General features: G+C 37.6%; 1 protein-coding gene across 2 annotated transcripts in view; it reads right to left on the bottom strand.

Moving 5' to 3' along the window:
• kek5 (leucine-rich repeat, immunoglobulin-like domain-containing kekkon 5 protein) overlaps positions 1-21,203 on the bottom strand; it is a 163,349-nt gene that overhangs the window by 117,885 nt on the left and 24,261 nt on the right. The window lies entirely within an intron of this gene.

Genomic DNA, 21,203 nt, shown 5'->3' with positions numbered 1-21,203 from the left:
TTTGGCTGGCTTGTCACGCTCCGGCCTCAACGTAAATCGCTGGCCGATCCGCAGGCCCGGCACGTAGCAAACTTACGTACGACGGGCCCACAGGCCCAGAACTCGTTAAAAGCGATTCTTGTGCCTGCTTCTCCCTGTCACAGCTGTTGTCATTGTCGCTGCGGCTGTCGATGTGGAAGTGGAAGTGGAATGGTTGAGGCAGGAGAAGAGGTACAGGAGAGGAAGGCCCAAAGCCAGAGCCAGAGGAAGTGGAAGTGGAAGTGGACGTGGAAGCGGGAATGGTAGTGCAAGTGCAAATGTCGAGTGTCTAGCCTCTGCCACATCCACTTTGTAGTCCCACTTGCATCACCACTTGCTCTTTCGCCAACCATCACCAAACTCCCCCGGAATCCCATTCATAATTGAATAATTCCATGCAGTGCCTCTCACTGCACAGTGGTGCTAATACTGTAAATTCAGCACACAAAAAATATATGGAAAACAAAACTAATGTCAAGGAGGTCAGCAGCTGCTTCCCCAAATTAATTCCATCAATATTCAAGCATCAGTTTATTTCTACAAAAGTCAGCATACAAAAATAAAGCTAATATTTTGATATACGAAATGAAAATATAGGGAAAACTGTCACAAAACCAAAACCTAAACATTTTTGGAAATAAATCCTAGCAATAAGGTTTAGAAAAGTAAAATACAAATATCTGCCCTTAAGGTTTGTTTAATATAACAATATAAATATAATATAATTCAATATTAAGTGTGTATTCAATTTTATATTATATTACCTTTACTGCCTGTCACATAATTTGCAACGTGACAAATATACCCTAACCATTATAGAGCACTCTCAAAATTGCATGCATTTATTAAAAGTTATTTTAAACTTTTATATATACGTTATGCATACATATATATAAATATATATATCCGGGTGTGTAAGCGCTTGGCTAATTGAAGGGCTAAATGTCAAAAATTAATGAGCTTTGCGCATGTTGGTTTTTTTCTGTATTCCGGTTGATGGGCAAAAGTATAATGAGCTGGATAGATAAATCAAATGAGGGTTTTTGTGCCAGACGATATCAAAAGAAATTATTAAAAAGTTGCCTGATTATATATACATATGAGTGGGAAATATAAAATGACAAAAAAGGGTAAAAAAAACAATTATATTAGTTACGCTCAATAAACGGATATAATTGCCGTGGTAAAGTGTGTTGTCCTTTTTGAAAATCAATCCAAGTGCAAACAATCATTACCGACTTTTGAATTGAATTGAATTTCCTTCCCCTTCCTTGGCTCCTCCTCCTCCTCTACACATATTGCAAATGAAAAGCATTTGCAAAATGTTCGCTTGAGATCATAATTGAAACTGTCAACAAATTTGCACATCAGGGCTTAAATGGTATTTGATGGCTCAACCGAAAATGCTGACATGACTTGGACCAAAGTCGTCTGCTTCTACTGCTCACCCATCATCATCTCGAAATCCTCTCCCGGTTCCAAGCTTCATTCCTTCGTGCCTGGATTCCCTCATCCTCTATCCCATGGCGGAAGGAAGAAAGAGTTTCCTCTTCTTGGCCACCCAAAAAAGTTTGTCTCTGCGTCTGTGGCGCCATAAAAATAAAACCATAACGACAACAATTTCATGGCTTTGTTTACATCTCTCGTCTTGGCAGATCTATCTATATACACCACTTTGTTGTCGTTGTCGTTGTGTGTGTTTGTGTGTGTGTCGCCCAGAAATCTTTTGTCTTTTAATTTCTGTGTTTGTTTGCGGCAAAAGTTCAATCAACCACGCCTCAATCTGTCCTCGTCCAGAGTTTAATCATCCACTTGAAAGCACCTTCCTTCTCTCATTCACTTTCACCACTTTTGACTTTAGCGATTGGTATTATCTAGGATATAGCATCTAGATTAAGGCCAAGATACTAGATTTTTATGGTTTTCTATCTTGAGTTTAATGCCATAAATTGTTTACCTTCGGGACATAACAAGTAAACTAAAGAAAAAGTTTTCCAAGTACAGTCGGAAATAAAAATATGTAATTTTCTTTTTACTTAAGAAAATTCTGCTTAATTTGGATTTACGTATTATTCTAGTTATTAAATATTAAAATAATATCATATTTAGAGTGAGAAAATTACTGCAGTGTAGTGATCTTTAAACTTTTGAGACCCTAATGTGCCACAACATTTGGCAGCATTGCGTGCAATTATCTCTAGAAACAACGAAATTATGCAAATTTTTTGGCAGGAGAAGTTCTACATCCTCTAATGCTCAGACAGATTATTAAAAAACAAAAAAAAAATACTATATATACAGCCACTTGAGGCTGTCAGGCTTTTCAATTAGACCTCATTAATGTGTGTGTGTGTGTGGATGCAAAATATTGTTTTTCCGGGGGAGAAGTTCTGGGAATCCAATGGAGGGACTTTATGTTTGTTTATAATTGGCATGTGCTTTTACATGTACTTTTTCCCCCAAACAAAAAAAAAAACAGATCAAAGAAGCTGAGGAATTCATGGCTGTGGGAGGCCTTTGAACCAAAAAAAAAAAAAAAGAAGGTTTGGTATAATCCATAAATACAGAGTAACCAGCTTTACCTCAGTGTCACCTCTCAGGTCTCACGTGTCCTGTGAGTCTGTGTGTGTGTGTGCCGCAATGGTCGTTGCATTTAACATATTACGCATACGCCGTGTGTGGCATGCATGCATATTTAATGCCTTCGCAAATGAAGCCAATGTGCAGAAAGTGACGCAAAACGACTCCAGCAGCACTTAAAGGCAATCAATGAAATGCATATCCTTGGTGTTCCGCCTGGTCCTGGCCTCAATTGGACTTAAGGTTCAGAGTCCAAGAGCTTGTACTTATAACTCACTGGAGATAGAGATGGAGAGACAGAGAGAAAGAGCTACATGTGCATGTGCAATTGCAACTTCCTTTCCACCTTCGACCTGTGATCCCTAACTAGAATGAGTCCTTGTTCGAAAGGCAGGTCCCTCTGCTACCACTTTTTCATCTTAATTAATTTATGCATTTCATCTAATACCCAAACTCTTTGTCCTCAAAGCCTAAAGCCTCAACTGAATCAGGTTACCATAATTTGCCTAATTGACCAGTACTCCCCAAAATGTGGACAAAGCTCTTCACACGAAATGTTCAATTTCGCAAAACTGAAAATTGAACATTTAATCCAAGCAAATATCAGATAACGAAAGGGGGGAGTAGGGTAGGGTGGGATAGGGTGTTATCTCTGATTAGTATTTGCGCAAAATTTTGAAGGCTTTTCCCTGTCAAGTGTCAGGCTATTTTAGACATCTCTAAAACCCACAAAAACTGATCACTATTTGAGTGTTTTTGCGGTAAAGTGTGATTTTCCAGTGAAATATATATACATATGTATATATAAGGCCAGACCAAGAAAGGGTAGATTAGTTGAAGTCTAAAGAGGCTTTTGGTTATCTAAGACCTTTTGCCAATTAATCGAAAATAATGGCTATTTGTCGAGCTCGAAAGCATACATAATTATACACACGATACCAAACTATATATACATAGTATCTTGTGAGCTTTACAAATGCCAGGAAAAAGAGAGAGGAGAAAAAAGAAAAATCCTGGCCTGGTGGTCCATCCAAGATCTTTACCAGCCTCCGGCCTGCCCTATCCTGGTGTCCAATGCTTGCTCTGCGGATTGTTTGCGGTTTCATTTTGCACTCTCGTGCCAGCACTTTGCCTTTAATAATTATTTATGCATATCTCTGCTGGATGCGGAGAAGGAGGCTGAACACCATATAGCTAAACTCGGCCACTGGACCACTTTGCCAAGAGAGGGTTAAGAGGGGAGCTCCAAGACTGAGACAGAGTCAGAGTCAGAGTCAGAGACAGAGCCCGGTGGGTCCAGTCGAGTAGCACTAAATCAAATAGTGTTGCCATCAAACATGCAACGAGCCGTGGTATCCCAGTAACCGAGTATCCGAGTATCTGGACATGTGCGTACCTCCGTTCTGCCTTCCTCCCCGTATATACTATATATATAGATATATACTATATGTGTGTATCAGCATCTATGGCATATATCGGTTAGCCGTGTTAATATTTGCTTGCGTTTTACATTGTGTGCTCACTGGGCATGGCCGGCGACAACGAATGCGACTGCGAATGCGATGGCGATGGCGAGTGCGACAGGCAAGTGAGCCCGAGTGGAGCTGCACTGCAGATACACAGATATAAAGATACAAAGATACAAATATACAGATACAGAGATAGGAGGCTACAAAATTGGTTGGTCTGTCGGTATCTTTGAACGGTTTTCATGTTTTGTTTGGCTTTTAGTGCCGGCTCAGTTGTTGCCTTTCACCAATACAATTACAAAACATAAGCATTAACACAAACATGGCCAAAAGCACACACAAATAGAAGATACAGATACAAAAGACAGTTACAGCTACAGCTACAGCTACAGATAGAGATAGAGATAGAAACAGAGACAGAGACAGAGCTATGAGCAAGTAACAGTTCAAGGCAGCCTTTGTGCCTTTGCCAAAGTCGAAATGTAAATACATAGCTCAAAGGCATCTAGGCAAACATTTTGCATTCGCAATCCCTCCCACCTAATGATCTCCATTAACATATCTCCATCTACATCTACATCTGTATTTGTATCTGCATCTGCAAGTGTATCTCCCATATGCATCTGCATCTGCGGCCATGCATCTTGTTTTGTTTGTCCATCCAGCATTAATGCCTACTGCCGCTCCAGTTTCCACACACTGTGTTTATCCTGCTAATTTGACTTAAGTGCTGCCCACACAGCCAATGAGGCCTAGGAGACGAATCCTTTATCTGTTGTTGCTAATTTGCAATTTTGATGCCATCCACCCGGATTTTTAATATTTCATTTCCAATTATAACTGAGGCAAAACACAGGTTATTATTTTAGTACAAATGAATGATAAGTTTGGGAGTATTTAAGCTGCAAAGCGTGGCTCAACATGTTCCTGGCAACATTTGCTTAGCAACATTTCTTGTTGCACTTTAATTTAACCCAAAGGAATTGGATTTTAATATTTTTACGTATGATAACAATCAAGATTAACATTAGAAAATATTTAAAACATTTTTTTAAGGAAGTCTTAACCTAATCTCCATTTAAAAATATATAGTTAATATTTAAACTTCTACCAAATCTTCTCCTTAATCTGACATTAACGCGATCCATTAATGCTCCTCCGATTTACCTGCCAGCATCGATATATCAAATGCATACAGCAATTAAAGGAGGATAGATGAGGCACACAACCACACTGGACAATGAGATGGGGCGCTTCCCCCCTACCCACCTGTCATATCACCCGAAAATGCGTGGCAAATGACTTTGCCTTTGGCTCGAACTTGGGATGCACCGATATGGCCATGTGACCATGTAAAGGCTGGCCGCTGCCCGGGAGGATGGCAGCTGAGATTTATTTCATCCGTAGCCGAAGGAGAAAATTTCCACGTAACAGAGCGTAGAAATGTTTTCCCAACACGCCCATCACCAACACCACATAGAGGAGCACTTTGTGCCACCCAATCCTACCCAGCTTCGTGCTCCATTCTTCCGTTACTAGCCGCCCTTGCGCCTCATCTGGTCGAGCGGTGTTAGCTGCCTGGCTGGCTGGCTGGCAGGGAAGGAGCGGAAATTACAAATTGTTGTTTACTTTGCATTTCACTCGCACCAAACGAGCGACGGATGACAACAACAAAGGCAGCAGGAGGAGCAGGAACAGGACTAGAACCAGAACCAGAAGCAGAAGCAGGAGGAGGAGCAGGAGGAGGAGCAGGAGCAGGAGCAGGAGCAGGAGCAGCAGCGGAGCAACACAAGGCATCGGGCGTAAAAAGCTAAAAACAAGAGATAGCCAAATGCAAATGAAAATACACAGACGGCGATAAAGTTTGGTCCCTTTTGCAGCTGGAGAACCTATGGGTACCCTATACATCAGCTTAATTGGAAAGATATCGAGTGTATATGGGGGATATATTGTGATATATTTGTTATTGTTTTGCCAAGGAAACTAAAAGCACTCAATATTACTCTAAATAACTTGACAAATACACCTTGAAAATTGCATTGCAATATATCCTAATTTGTTTTTAACAATATCGATAACATATCGATAGTGCTGATAAAAAATCAATAATATTAAAATATATCAAAAAGTGCAGATAAAATAGCGATAGAACCAATACCAATGGTACAGGAAAGAAAATATTTATAGAACTTAGACTTAGGCTGGATCATAATAAGTAATCAATTCTTAAAACAAAAAAGATATACAAAATACAATACAAAATATCGATACTTTCTACCATTTTACCAGTTGCAAAAGCTTTCCATTAGCATTGTCAAGTCCTGGCCAATTCGGTGAAATGTAGGTATGGTCAGAAACCCCTGACCCCCGGTCGAAAATGGAACACAAAGGACGAAACAACAACAAAAAAATAGCTCTGGCAAAGAGCTTGGCTTGAAAGGACCATTGAAGGGCGTGAGAAGAGAAAATAGCACAGAACACACAGAACAATGAAACACGGTGGGTTGCAATTCGAATTTCAAACGAAAAATTACAAAAAATCTGCCTAATTTGTATATAATCTCTTCAATATATAGTATGTCCCATAAAAGGTCTTAAAAATCCTTGCTAAAACACCCCCTAATGTGAAGTTTTTCTTAAACTTTTACCCACTGTAAGTACATCACCTCTTTTACGCCCTTTGTAGTAGTTTAATGAGCTTTTCTTTTGCCAATTTGCCGGAGAAACAAAATTAAAAGAAACTACAAGAAAATATAAAAAAAGGAGAATCTAAGAACAAAAGCAGGTGAAAACTTTGTTCGCATAACGATAAAACAACGAAAATGTTGGCCAAATTAGGTCAATTATTACACTCAAAACAACTCCAGTTACATCTGTTTCGCACTCTCTCTTTCAGCCAAGTTGTTTCATTGTTGTAAAAAGCACAAAGTGTTGTTACCTCACCACCTCTTTCATTTACCTTAACCCATGTTTTCTCAGTGGGTGTTGTTGTTCAGGTGTTGAGAGAAAGGTAAGGGGGTCAATTATAATGGCAATAGCTCAAAGTTCAACCTTCGTTTCGAGAGTCAAGTGAGGTGAACTGTGGGATTGAAGAGATGATTTTAGACTTAAATCATTAGAGTTGAATAACATTAGGGGAACTTATATTCCAATAAATATTATGGAAATTATGTTTACAAAGGGGAATATTAATTATTAAACTTTAAATCTTACCACACCTTTTCCCTGTATAATTTCTTCATATATTCAACCATATTTTATGGATGTTAGGTGTATATTCATTTTGTGTTCTCCCTTAATTGTGATTAATTGAGTAAATAAACGGCAAATTAACAGCATTCTCAATTCCATTATTTCCGCTCTTCAGGGGCGATGACTTCTTCACTAAGAGGCAGGGCGAGACTTCGACTTTGACTTCGACATCGACATCGATATATCGCACAGCGAAGATATAGGTACAAAGAATTGTGTATTTATTTACATACATCAAAGCGATACACAGAGCTATTCTGTTCGTTAAATATATATATAGTCGGTATATCTTACAGCAAAGTAGATAAACAATTATGAGTGTACTGCAGCGGACCAAAGACCCCATTCTTTCGGCGTTCAATTCATTTGACCCGCCATCAAGTGGAGGAGTGTGGATGGAGTCAAGTGGAGTGGCATGCAGTAGAGTGCAGGAGAGGGAAGTGTACCAGAACTAGACACCACATTGCAGCTAGAGAGGGTGCCTGGTGCCGTTGTTATGGCCAACGGAAGAAGTAGCACACGACCAATACAATTCCAAGCGTGTTAATAAAGCGAATGCAAGTGGAAAGTATCTATGAGATGTATAAAATATTGCTTTCCGCTGCTGGCAACCCCTCACAGATCGCACCACTACGTACTCTGTGTACTGTGTGAGATTCCAACTTCGTTGGGTTTCCTTTTCATTTTCAAAAGCATTTCGGAATTTTAATTGGGGCTCTCCCTCCACTCTGAGGGCGAGTACAAAAGGGAAATTGTGTGTGTGAGGCCAGAAAAAAGATATATTGTGCATTTGCATGATTGAGAATTAAGTACATGGATAGGCCGTTGTCGTCTCACAAAATCCTATGCCTTACCTATGACCAGATTTTCATTGGTCTGTTTTCTATTTATTTTTAGGATATTCAAAGAATTATTTATGCTAATTCAAATGGAAATCAATTCAAATATGTTTGTAGATTTCTCATCAAATTGAGCAAGTTATTCATTTATAAGAGAGTGACGATTTGAGCAAGTTACTCGAAACTTTTAGACAGACAAAATATATTATTTAAGCTATAAACTCTCACGCAAATTATTTGTTCTCTTTTATCTCATTAAATGATTGTTTAGGGCTACTTTTTTCTTAGTGTATACTCTGGTTCTTCTTTGTTTTATGCGATCACATCAAGTGCCACACACAGGCTATATTTATACCCAAAAACTCACTTACTCATTCTTCTCCACAGACTGAAGGAATGCGGAAGAGTTCAAGAACACTTTCGGGCTGCTTTGTATCTTTATATCTTTTTGAACACCAAAAAAGATGAAGAACCAAGGGGATATCTTACCTGCAAGTAGACAAAGAAAACATATACAAGTTAATAAGTTACTTTAAATTTGAATGGTAGAATTTGTGTAGAAAGTCAAAAGACATATCAAATTCAATATTTCATTTCCAAATAAATTAGATGATAGAATAAGACTCATAAGTAAATTTGAAATATTCATATTATTTTTATGACAATTTATTCGATTAATCAAAGTTTAAAAACTCATAACTAAGCCAAAAAAGCATTAATTTTAATTCGGAAGGCTTTCCTATGTTAGTTTTTAGTAGGTTAATAAATCTGCATACTAAATTTAAAATTTAAATAATTTTGAAATTTTTATACAATTTTCGGACAATATTAATGATGAAACCCCTTAAAATTTTTGGGAAAAAATTTAAAAAATTTTTTTTCTACTTTAGATGGCTAGATCGATTTGCCCTTTGATGCTGATCAAGAATATATATGATTTATAGGGTCGGAAATGACTCCTTCACAGTGTTACAGGCTTCTGACTACCCTTTCAGGGTATAATAAGTTAATACAGTACTTCTTGTTAATATAATATACCACGAGTCTTTCCTATTCCAAACTATCTTTCATCCTTATTTTTCCCCATTTTGAAGCCATTATCTGAACTTTTTCGAGTCACAGTTCACTCAGATTCCAAATACTATTTCATGGACCAAGTTGTTCTTTTATTTTTCTGTTTAAAATGAACTATACTACAACTTAAATGATAAATCGCCATACTAAATGGTACTCAACTACGCAGTGTATGTATTGCACATAGTTGCCCAAAGTCAATAGTTCACAAATTTAATCAGTTACAGTCCGCAGCAGCAAGGAGTTCAAGTAGTCCAAGTAGTCGAGAGTCCACAGCCGGCAGCCTGCAATATTAAGAGAGCAATCACGAACTTCGTCCGCCAGGATTCCGCCAGGTCCATAAGTCACGACCAGACATCCGGCTGGAAGCCGTGAGCTCTTCCACCGACTTCAAGGTCCTTTGTTCGCCGAACCAAACTGCCACTGCAAACTGTAGGCTGAAGGCAGCAAACAAAGCGAGAATGGAGGGTGCCACTGCCACTGCCACTGCCAGTGGCATTGCCATTGCCTACCTACTGCAACTCAATTTAAAAATTGTACTGCAAGCATAATTAATTACTCATAAGTAATGCCGCGATGCTGGCCTCGGGGGCGTTGGGCATGTAAATATCTCAGAGGCAACACAACAAATATATACATATATATAAACTGTATTTTGCCACGACAACAAGGAACAACCGAACAAGGAACAACGACATTGCCATCATCATCATCATCATCTGCATCGACGGCGTGTGTAGCAGCGATAGAGGAAGAGTGAGGCGTGAATGAATGAATGAATCAGTGAGACGAATAAACTCGTTCTGTGCACAGTTGAATAACTGCAAAGTCGAATTAAGCACCCCAGCAAGTGTGAACACGCTCGGTTCCAAACAACAGCAGCATTGACAAAATGCACCGCAAAAAAATCAAATAGTAACTATTTAAATATAATTATTCTTCTCTCCAGACGAACTAATATTTTAAAGAGTGGTATATTAGCTTGTATTCCAGTTTAGCTCTCTTAAAGAGCAGCTTATGCTTGTGCATTGTAGGCAAAGCGCGGAAGGCAGAGCGAGAAAGATCACAAAGAAAGCGACAACTTCTCTTATTCTTGAAACTTTTCACTAACTTTTCTACATTAATTGCTCGTTTAATTAGATAATACTATAGATACATTTTGATGTTAAAAGTGATATTCAGTCTTATTATCATATAAACTATTATATATAATATAATAAGCTATTGATCACATTTTATGTCATGTGTATTCACACACACAGACATACCCGTAGAGGAAACAGCCTGTCGAGCAGGAAGAGAAGTCTCCACTGTAGCTCCTCAAACGGCGGAATGAATGCAATTTTAAGCACGTGCTGCTGCTCCAACTGCTCCGGCTGCCCCTTTTTCTTTCTTTTGCCGCCTGGCACGCCGTCGTGCTCCATGGACCGCGGCCGAAAGCCAAACTGCAGAGAGAGGCAAGGAGAAGAGACGGAGAAGCCACGAAGCTACAGCTGAAAACGCCATGAAGAAGAAGTGAAAATGTGGGGAAAAGCGGCAGCAAGGGTAGATCTGGGGGCAGCCAGCCAGCAAGTCGTGCGTGGAAAAACGATTGCAAATCCGCACTGGTAGCATATACCATCCTCCAGCTCCGGTACCATCTCCAGCTGCTGCTGCTGTGTCCGTTGGCCAAACAAACAATCAAATGGCAATACGAAATTTAATTAAAGCAATGCGAATGTAATTTAAGGTCGCTCCTCTGGCGCTGCCTCTGCCTCCGCCCCGGGTAGTGCTTCCGTTCGCATTTATTGCGCTAGCTTATCAATGACATCGATTGGTAATTAGGTACCAAAGAGAGAGAAAGAGAGAGAGAGGGTGGGAGAGACACACCCATCCCCACCCAACCGGATCCATCTGTCCAGGTGACCCTGGGGGTGGCAGGCAGGCAGATTCCTTGCCGCTGTCTCTCCCCCTCCCTGTCGTCATAACACGTAGCGCTCATTTAAATAAATTAATGATTTCGCCTTCGTTGGGAGCGTATACCATAAGCCCTCGGATTGGTTCGATTTTTCCACAGCTACAGCAACATTTTATGGCGCTTTCCTTTGGCTCTTTTGCTTATCGATTCAGATTCGGAAGAGGACAGGTCGTGTCACATTGCTTGGCTCATTTAAGAGAGAGAGATGCTTGTGTTTTTCCATTAGCGTCAAATGCTTATCTTAATCGCTTTCCATCCCCCTGCACTTGGGATATATAGTATGCCCAATATAGCATCAATATATATATACACCATATCCCTCCCGAAAATCTCCCAAGGAACGCCTTAAGGAATCGAATGCATAACGCTGTCAATTCACGCACCAACATGAATTATACATATCGATATTGGCTTATTAGCCAATACCTTTGATTTCTTCATCTTGAATGGGATGTGTCTCCTCCGATTGACATTTATGCCAGGCTATTAATATATGCCCCAAAATGCTTAGTGATTAGGCATTCGAATTACCAAATTGGCTTGCTTCAGCTTCATGTCATAAATAACAATGATAGATAGCTGTGAAGTGAGTGGCGGAGACATTGCATTGCTAAGATATCACTTGACTTCCACCTGTCTCGGTTTTACCAATGTTTACTGTCTGCATTTCACCAGACATTTACTATTCTGCATTATTTCACTTTATAATTACTCTTAAGCTAAGGTCAGAGGCAAGGCCATCATTTTATGTAGATAAATCATTGAATGAAATTACTTTTCGTGTCTGAACTGACTGCCTTTGTGTCTGACAACTTAAATGTTATCAGTTTGTTGAGGTTTCGAAATGAGAATAAGGTTTATTTAATTATTATTCATGATTGATTTGAGTGACTCAAGTATTTTCAAGCACTCTCCACAGTTTTCAAGTATTTTCAAGCTTTTCTAGGTATTTTTCCCCCAGAGATATTAAGACCTTGAAAACTAACTTTATATTCCCTGCTTTGTTCGTTTTTTTTTTTTTGTTCGCCACATTTAACATATTCTTTGATGGCGCTGGAGTGTAAGGTGACCCACCCATTCACCATTTAAAAGTGGACCCATTCAGCAAAGGACGTCAGCAAGGGATCATCTTCAGAAAACACACACACACTCATATATATATATATATATATAGCCAACAAGTACGCATAAGCCGCATCGAACAAACAGGCTAATCCGATTTCAGGCTTCATTTGGCCAATACGAGTGCATGTAAGTTGAAATTATGGTCACTGCTCTTGCTGCTTCTGGCTTCTAGCTGCTCCTCTAGTTTAAACATTGGTTCAAAAAAGAAAAAAGAAAAAATAGAGGAGGAAAGTTCCTCTCTTAAAGAGGGAGTGTATGAGTGTGTGTATTACCCCTTCCTCCTGCAAAAAGAAAAAAAAAAATCTTTCCATTTTCGGACCCATCAGGCTATTGGACACTCGGATTTTGGCACTAAGAGCACACGTACGGCTCTAAGACTATGGCAATTTTGTGCTGCCGGCACTAAAATGAATACTACACTGTACAAAAACTATATATTGTATCCAGAAATGTAAGAAAATTAAAGTAGAAAATTATATAAATCAAAAGAAATAAATATAATCAAAAGGGAAACAATTAACTCCACAATTTCTAAGCTATTTAAGGAGCTTTATGATATTATGTGGTTGCAATAATATTATAATAATATTTATTAATGAATATATGAAACTTTTTATATTTAATTAATTATTAAAATATAAATAATAATAATAAGTAAATAAATAATATAATTTCTTGTTTTACCTTTAAAACATTTAACACATATTTATTTCGTATGTAGAGTCCCTTTTCTTATTGTCTTTGGCCAAAACTAACCGACTTAATAGCCCGCCATAATGCTGTTGGAATTGAACTTTTACTGCCATTAGCTAAACTAAGGCTAAGGTCAAGCAGTAACATAAAAAGAAAAGAAAACCAATTCTGAGGTAACATTTAAGCTAAGGAAATATATATGTAATATAAACAGTTTCCTGTCTTAAAAATATATAAATAAATAGGTCAGTTGTTGGGTTGGGTTTCTTCAAAGAGAGTATATTAAAAAACTACTTAAAGTCATTCAATATTGCTAAATAATATAATCAATTATTTTTTAATTTCCTAAACTTGAAATGTATAAATTTAAGCCGCAGATATACTCAATTTCCTAATGAAATTACCAAATAAATCACATTTACTCAAAGTGTAATCCCTCACCCTATTAATACCTATTCGAAAAGTTTTAATAAATGGACAAGTTTTGGCCCAAAAAGTCACGAACTCATCTCTAATGGGGCAAAAAGTCGGCTAACCGCATACACACACACACACACACACACATTGGCGCACACACACACTGGCACACATAAGAGACGATTCCAGCGATCAGCCTTTTTGCTGTTGCCACCGTGCTTCATTGGTTCTCCATCATTTTTATGACGCTCATGTGACAGTCCATTGTATTAATGTGCCACCGCCACCAAAACCCCCCAATTTTGGCATCATAAAAAAAAAAAAAGCGAGGATAAGGCCAAGTCTAAGGATAAGAGCAATGAGGAGGAGGAGATGGTGGCAGCGTCGTCGTCGTGCCAAATCAAACTTTTCGCCATACTGTAGTAACCCCTGTTTAGTCGCATCGGTGACCCGCCCACTCCGATCCAAAGAGGGAGAACCCGAAACCCGACCCTATCCTTACCCTCCCTGTTTTGTGGTCTGTCAATTCAAATTGATTTTGGTTTTCCGCCTTTGACAACGCCTTCGAGTTGATGCTGGTGTTCCGGCTTCCAGCTTCCTTCTCCCTGCTCCCCTGCTCCTTGCTGGTGCTGTTATCATAGTCATCATTGCGGTGGCATTGGGTATTATCATTTTGGCCACGATTCCGCCGAAGAACTTTCACACAGCAAATAGCTTTGCCTTTTAAGGATGCAATTTGCAAGAAATCTATCTCAGGAAAGGCGGTTATATGTCCTCAGGATCATCAATATACAGAAATTGTGAAAGTATTTGTGAGAGATAGAGGTATATAAGAAAGAGTCTAGATCTGATAGCTGAAGGGTACTTTTTGATATTTCAATTTGTATATTTTATATATCATATATTCCACAAAATTCTAATTTATCATATGCATAATTATGTACGGTAATAATTTCAGTAAAGCTTCCTTTTAATCTATAATCTTTAATTATTTATCATATTTATAGTACAATTCCTTCCGAGACTTGCATTGGGAATAACTTATGACAGGGTAATGTTTTTATTCCCCCAAAATATAGTTATTAAACTATATCGTTGACACATGCATCGTAAAATCCTCTCGATTAAGTGTATTTCTTTGGCCAAAGTTATCTAACAAATATAGGAAAGCCATCCGTATATGGGTATTCCCATATTCGGTCTCTTGCTGTCTTAGTTATAGTTTGTTGTCGTTGTCGTTGTCATTCTGGTTCCAACCCAAGCCATTTGGCCACGAGTAACGCCCAACTATGTATGTTCTTGGTTAAAGGAAAAGGGAGGGTATGAAATGAGGAGGAGGAAAAGCAGCAAGGAGGAGATAATGTGGGGGGGGGAAGGATTGGTGATGCTGGATAAGCCATTGGCACTGCAAGTACCTCCTCCTCCCACATCACCAACCCATCTCTGAGCTCTGAGCTCATCTTATCCGTACGCTTTTAGTTCCTCTATGGTTTTTTTTTGCTACTGCTGCTGTCTTTCCTTTGTGTGAACGACTGTCAGATCGCGTTTTTGGTCCTTGTACCTTGTTTGAGGTTACCATCATCATCATCTCTCTCTGCGTGTGTGTGTGTGTGTGTGTGTGTGTGTGTCTGCCGACGATTTATTTTGTGCAGCAAACGTGGACAAAACGTACTCGACACGACAACTCTCCTCGAATTTATGTATGCAACACGCATTTGACGCTTTGTGGTCCAACCGCAAGCAAGCAAAGCAGGCAAGGAAGCCCTTCAATATGCCACCCAAAAACTGCCACCCACTTTTGGGCCATCAAGCATCTACCATTCACCATTTACCCATATATACCATCTACCATATACCATTCTTGGCCAGGAACACCTATTGCTGCTGGCTGCTGCCATCATGTCAGCGTTGATTATGGCCCAGGGCGACTTAAGACAAGCATCAGAGGAGCTGCGAAAAAAAATGGCATAACCATATGGGGGACAACACAGCAGGAATCATGTGTGTGTGTGTGTGTGTGGTGTGTACTATGTTGTGTTTTGCCTTAGTCAATGTTGGTAGTTTGCACCTAAAATAAACTCTGTTTGATTTTGAAAGGCCTCTTCCACCGCCCAAAAAAAAGTATTATTCCTGAATTACGAATTGCTTTTGCTCCATTTTCATTTCACATTTTTCCTTTTCATTTTCACCCATTTTCAGACCCTACACACACACGCCGGTGTGGTATTTATACATCCCTAAAAAGAAAAAAAAGCGAAAAAAATAAGGAAAACCCTCTACCCGCACACGCCCGCAGGTTTATATATAGACATGCGTGTATTTTCGCATAAATACAATATAATAATATTTATGTGTTGATCGCATGAAATGTGCTGTATAAATTTATCCAAGCTCCTGTTCAGTGCGTTCAGTATTTTTTTTTTTTTTTTTCGTTTTATGGCCATAAAAGAGGGACGACCAAGGGACCGGCGACCTGGTCCTGTGGACGAACGGTGGGAGCGTTGGAGCAGCAACTCACTTTGGTGGCAACCCGTGCGTTTATTGCAAACTGTGACAATATTATATATATATTTATATAAATATATATATATATATACTTTTGGGAAAATAAGAGGGGAAGTGAGGTGTGTGTATGTGTTTGCAAACTTAAGCCATTCAATGCCAAAAAGAGAAATTGGCAGGAAATAGTAGTGAATGGGAATGTTAATGTCAAAATACTAACGCCTTCGTGAAAGCAAAGTTTTTACATTTTTATACCCTTGCAGGGTATTATAATTTCAGTCAGAAGTTTGCAACGCAGTGAAGGAGGCACCTCCGACTATATAAAGTATATATATTCTTGATCAGGATCAACAGCCGAGTCGATCTAGCCATGTCCGTCTGTCCGTCTGTCCGTCTGTCCGTTTCTACGCAAACTAGTCTCTCAGTTTTGAAGCTATCTAAATGAAACTTTGCAGTTAGTCTTCTATATACTCTCACTCGTATATATGTCGGAACGGGCCGGATCGGACGACTATATCATATAGCTGTCATAGGAATGATCGGAAAAGTTTTACAAAAAAAATTATAAAATTTTTAGTTTTCAACAGAATTTGATCAAATTTGAGATATAGTCATTTCATATTATTCTACAATTTTGTGTACAATTTTATGAAAATCGGACGACTATATCATATAGCTCCCATAGGAACGATCGAGAAATTAATTCAATTAATAGGTATAACATTTTCAGTTTTCAACAGATTTTCATCAAATTTGAGATATAGCCGTTTCATATTATTCTACAATTTTGTGTAAAATTTTATGAAAATCGGACTAATATATCATATAGCTCCCATAGGAACGATCGAGAAATTTGAGAGGAATGAGAATGGCGGTGGCTGTTGTCGGAAGACTGACAATCGCGGTGGCGATAACATTTTTAGTTTTCAACAGAATTTAATCAAATTTAAAATATAGCCATTTTATATTATTCTAAAATTTTGTGTAAAATTTTATGAAAATCGGATTACTATATCATATAGCTCCCATAGGAACGATCGAGAAATTAATACAATTAAATTTATAACTTTTTCAGTTTTCAGCTGATTTTCATCAAATTTGAGGTATAGCCATTTTATATAAGTCTTAAATTTTGTGGCAAATTTCATAAAAATCGGACGACTATATCATATAGGTGCCATACAAACGATCGTTTGATGTAGAGGAAAAATGCAAATCTGTGGATGTAAAACTGCAAATATAATATGTATAGGTGAATGAAATGAAAGCAGGTATTACTTCATTGTTTTTTAACACAAATATATATAATTTGTATTGTATGGATTCCTATTCATAGAAGTTCTATCTGCAAGGGTATATAAACTTCGGCGTGCCGAAGTTAGCTTCCTTTCTTGTTATTTTGTATATCGGGTAAACAGGAAATAAAAGTTTTATAATTAACCCATCAATTGTAAAGGTCAATAAAAGTATTTGCCAATAAACAAACTAAATAAATTATTGGGAATGAAACAACCATCTAAATCGGTTTGAAATTATGGCAGCAAGTTTTATATTCAAGGTCACTTTAAATTTAATTAGAAACAATAATTCATACTGATTTAATTGTAAAGAAAATTGTGATGCAATAATAACACGAAACGTAACAAATAAATAATTAATTATTGAAAAAGGATTAGGGATTAAATCAAACTTTCATTTGCATAATCTATTCATTATTATTAATTAAAGCTAACACGCTTCGATTAACATTTAATTGTCACTAATTTTTTCAAAAGATTGCAATGCGTTTTCTGCATTATAAAGCAAAATTAACAGGCGACTCAATCTAGTTATGTTTGTTTATATGCTTTTATGCAAAATTATGCAAATCTTAAATTCAGAGCTATTCAAATAAAATTTTTCAAATAACCTGCTGACTATTTTAGATGCAGATATACATATATGTCAGACAACTATATCATACAGCTCAGATTGGAATAATGGGGAAATTATTAGAAAACAATATTATAATAATAAATATTATTTATATTTTATTATACATATTATTATATTATAATAATATTGTATTATATATTATAATAATATTGTTTTTTGTAATTGCAATTACATTACATTTTCTTTGAGTTAAGTCCATTTGGTTTTTTTTATCAAAATTAACTTTATTGAAATTAATGAATTTTTGATCTTAGTTCCGTTTCGATCCATTAATTCAAACTTTAGCTTCCGGAAATAATATACCTTGTTTTATATTAAATTGTTATTATTTTTATCATTTTATTGTATTCTATTTTTATTTTTAATCCTATTATTCCCCCCTCGACTGTGGTAGCTTTGCGTTTCGTATGGAAATATCAACTAAGCAGCGTATTTTCTAATGAACTTCGAAGGGTGGCAAATGACGGGATATTTTGTTGGGCGGGGGGGAAAAGCCGCTGTGCAAGGCAGCTGTCAATCAACGCTGAGCAGCAGCAAACAGGGGAAAAAAGAGAAAAGCAGAAAAGAAAACAAGAATAGTGTCTAGACTTCCCGTTTAATGATCTTCATCAAGCCACCCAACAGCGGCAGTCAGTTCGCATCAACCGCACATCGCCATTCCAGGCACCCTTCTCCATCCTCCATCCACCATCCACCATCCACCGTCATCCATCCACCCATCTGGTTATCTATTTATATACTGTATCCCCTCAGGGAATTATTGTTATTATAATTATTATTATGGATATTATTGGGAGACTCTAAGGATGTACTCCATCAGATATATACTGCAGCTTTTACAAGTCTCTGAGCGTGTAAATTCTGTCATAAAGTTTAGTTAAATTAAAATGCTAAAACTTAGGGTATGCAGACATTGTGCTGGCACTACTCTTTCACTCATTTCATCTGTTTTTTATTACACTTTTTTCTAGTACCTCCTCCTACACTCCATCAATGGCTGTCAGTTGCCATCATCACAGAGAGTGTTAGAGGGAAGGACGAGGAGGAGTCCGGAGTTCAGGACGAGGCAGTAGTGAAAAGTGCAAGTGCAAAGCACCCACGGACAAACTCACACTCATAGTTTTATGGACATGTGCATAAAACACTTGAAGCTTAGTACTTTTACAATAAAATATATACGAAAAACTGTACTTAAAAACTACAACCATTAAACGAAAGTCTATATATAAAAAGCAAACATAAAAGAATATTTCCCTTTTGAGTTGGCAAAATGTGTATTTAAAACACATACTTTTTCTCTTGTTAAAGTAATATTATTAAATATTCATTGCAAAGTCAAGAAAGTAATATTAATTGGATCATATTTTACAGGAATTGCTATTAGTTTCCAACTGAAAATCTGTTTGTGGTATGAAAAACAACAGATTTATCATATATATTGTTTTTGTTTACTGTTGTAATTAAATTTCTACCATTTTTTCAACATTAATTTCTCTAAATTGGCAGAAAACCCCAACATTATAAGGAGGGGGAGAATGTGGAGAGAAATGGTGCTGTGCCATAATAAGGGAGCGGCATTCAAAAGCGGAACCTAAAACCTAAGGGGAGACCCAACCTGGGGTTGGATCCTGGGAAACCGTAGCTCTTTAGGTGGGCATGGAGCTGATGCTGGGATGCTGCCTCTTGAATGCAATCAACGCAGAAAAATCATCTGTCCGTTGTGTGTGTTTGTGTATATGTGCTGGGTTTTCATATGTGCGTTTCTTCTTGCTAAAAATTAAACGCAAGCCATAATAATGCGATTTATTTTCTCGGCTCGACTCCTCCTCTCCGCCGCCGCCTGTCTCGTCCCATATGACAACAATCGCTCCCTGCGTCTATCCCTTGTCTATGTGCCCCAGCATCCTGGTCCTGGTCCTGGTCCTGGTGCCTGGTTTGATGGCAAAACTGGCAGCCACATAGGCACAAACACGTCGCCAACGCAGCAGAAGCAGGAATAGGTCCCAGCTCCCAGCTCCCAGCTTCCCAGCTTCCAGCTCCAGAGTATAGCATAAGGGGAGGTAAAACTGGAGGACAGTGGGAGGACCCATACCCACATCGGGCATCGTCGCATCTGCCTTTTGTAATTTTGTGCGCATAAAATTCACATTTTTCTGTTTCGCCACCAGACCATTTGGGACGCCAGAGAGAAAGAGCACAGCAACAGCACAGAGAAGCAAAAGCAAAAATATATATCTATATATGTATAAAGATACAAAATTAAAGACATATATGAACGATTTTTTAATGCAGCCACCAAATAGGAGTCTTAGTATGGGGGTCAAACCATAAAAACAGAAGCAGGGTTGGTTTTCTTTCTAGAAAAGGTGGGATATACCAAGATATATATATAAGGTATATAGCATTTTTAAGGTTATTACTTGGCATTGAAAATAATCGAGAATGGTTTGCTTAGGAAAAACTAAGAATCTTTCAGATATTCATAGGAATGTTCGATTTATTTATACCCCTAAAGGGTATGCAAATTTTAGTCAGAAGCTTAAAAAGGTAGTGAAGGAGTCATTTCCGACCCAATAATTCATATATATTCTTGATCAGCATCAACGGGCAAATCTATCTAGACATCTAAAGCAGAAAAATAATTTTTAAAATTTTTTTCAAAAATTTTAAGGGGTTTCATCATTAAAATTGTCCGAAAATTTTATAAAAATTTCAAATTTATTTAAATTTTAAATTTAGTATGCAGATTTATTAATCTACTAAAAACTAACATAGGAAAGCCTTCCGAATTAAAATTAATGCTTTTTTGGCTTAGTTATGAGTTTTTAAACTTTGATTTGTCGAATATATTTTCATATTAAAATATCCATATATTTCAGGGAATTATATTTTAGTCTGAAGCCTGTAACTCATGAAATAGTAATTTCCGACCATATAAATCATATATATTCTTGATCAGCATCAACGGGCGAATCGATCTAGCCATCTAAAGAAAAATAATTTTAAAAATTTTTTTTCCAAAATTTTCAGGGGATTCATCATTAAAATTGTCCGAAAATTTTATAAAAATTTCAAAACTATTTAAACTTTAAATTGAGTACGCAGATTTATTAACTTACTAAAAACTAACATAGGAAAGCTTTCCGAATTAAAATTAAGGGTTTTTTGGCTTAGTTATGAGTTTTTAAACTTTGATTTTTCGAATAAATCTTCATATTAAAATATCCATAAATATCAGGGTCTTATATTTCAGTCTAAAGCGAATAACTCATGAACTAGTAATTTCCGACCTTATAAACCATATATATTCTTGATCAGCATCAACAGCCGAGTCGATCAAGC

The sequence above is a fragment of the Drosophila serrata genome, unplaced genomic scaffold (genome assembly GCF_035046125.1).
Source record: "Drosophila serrata isolate PLE 108 unplaced genomic scaffold, ASM3504612v1 contig_276, whole genome shotgun sequence".
Taxonomy (NCBI): domain Eukaryota; kingdom Metazoa; phylum Arthropoda; class Insecta; order Diptera; family Drosophilidae; genus Drosophila; species Drosophila serrata.
This window is presented reverse-complemented; position numbering and strand designations above follow the sequence as displayed.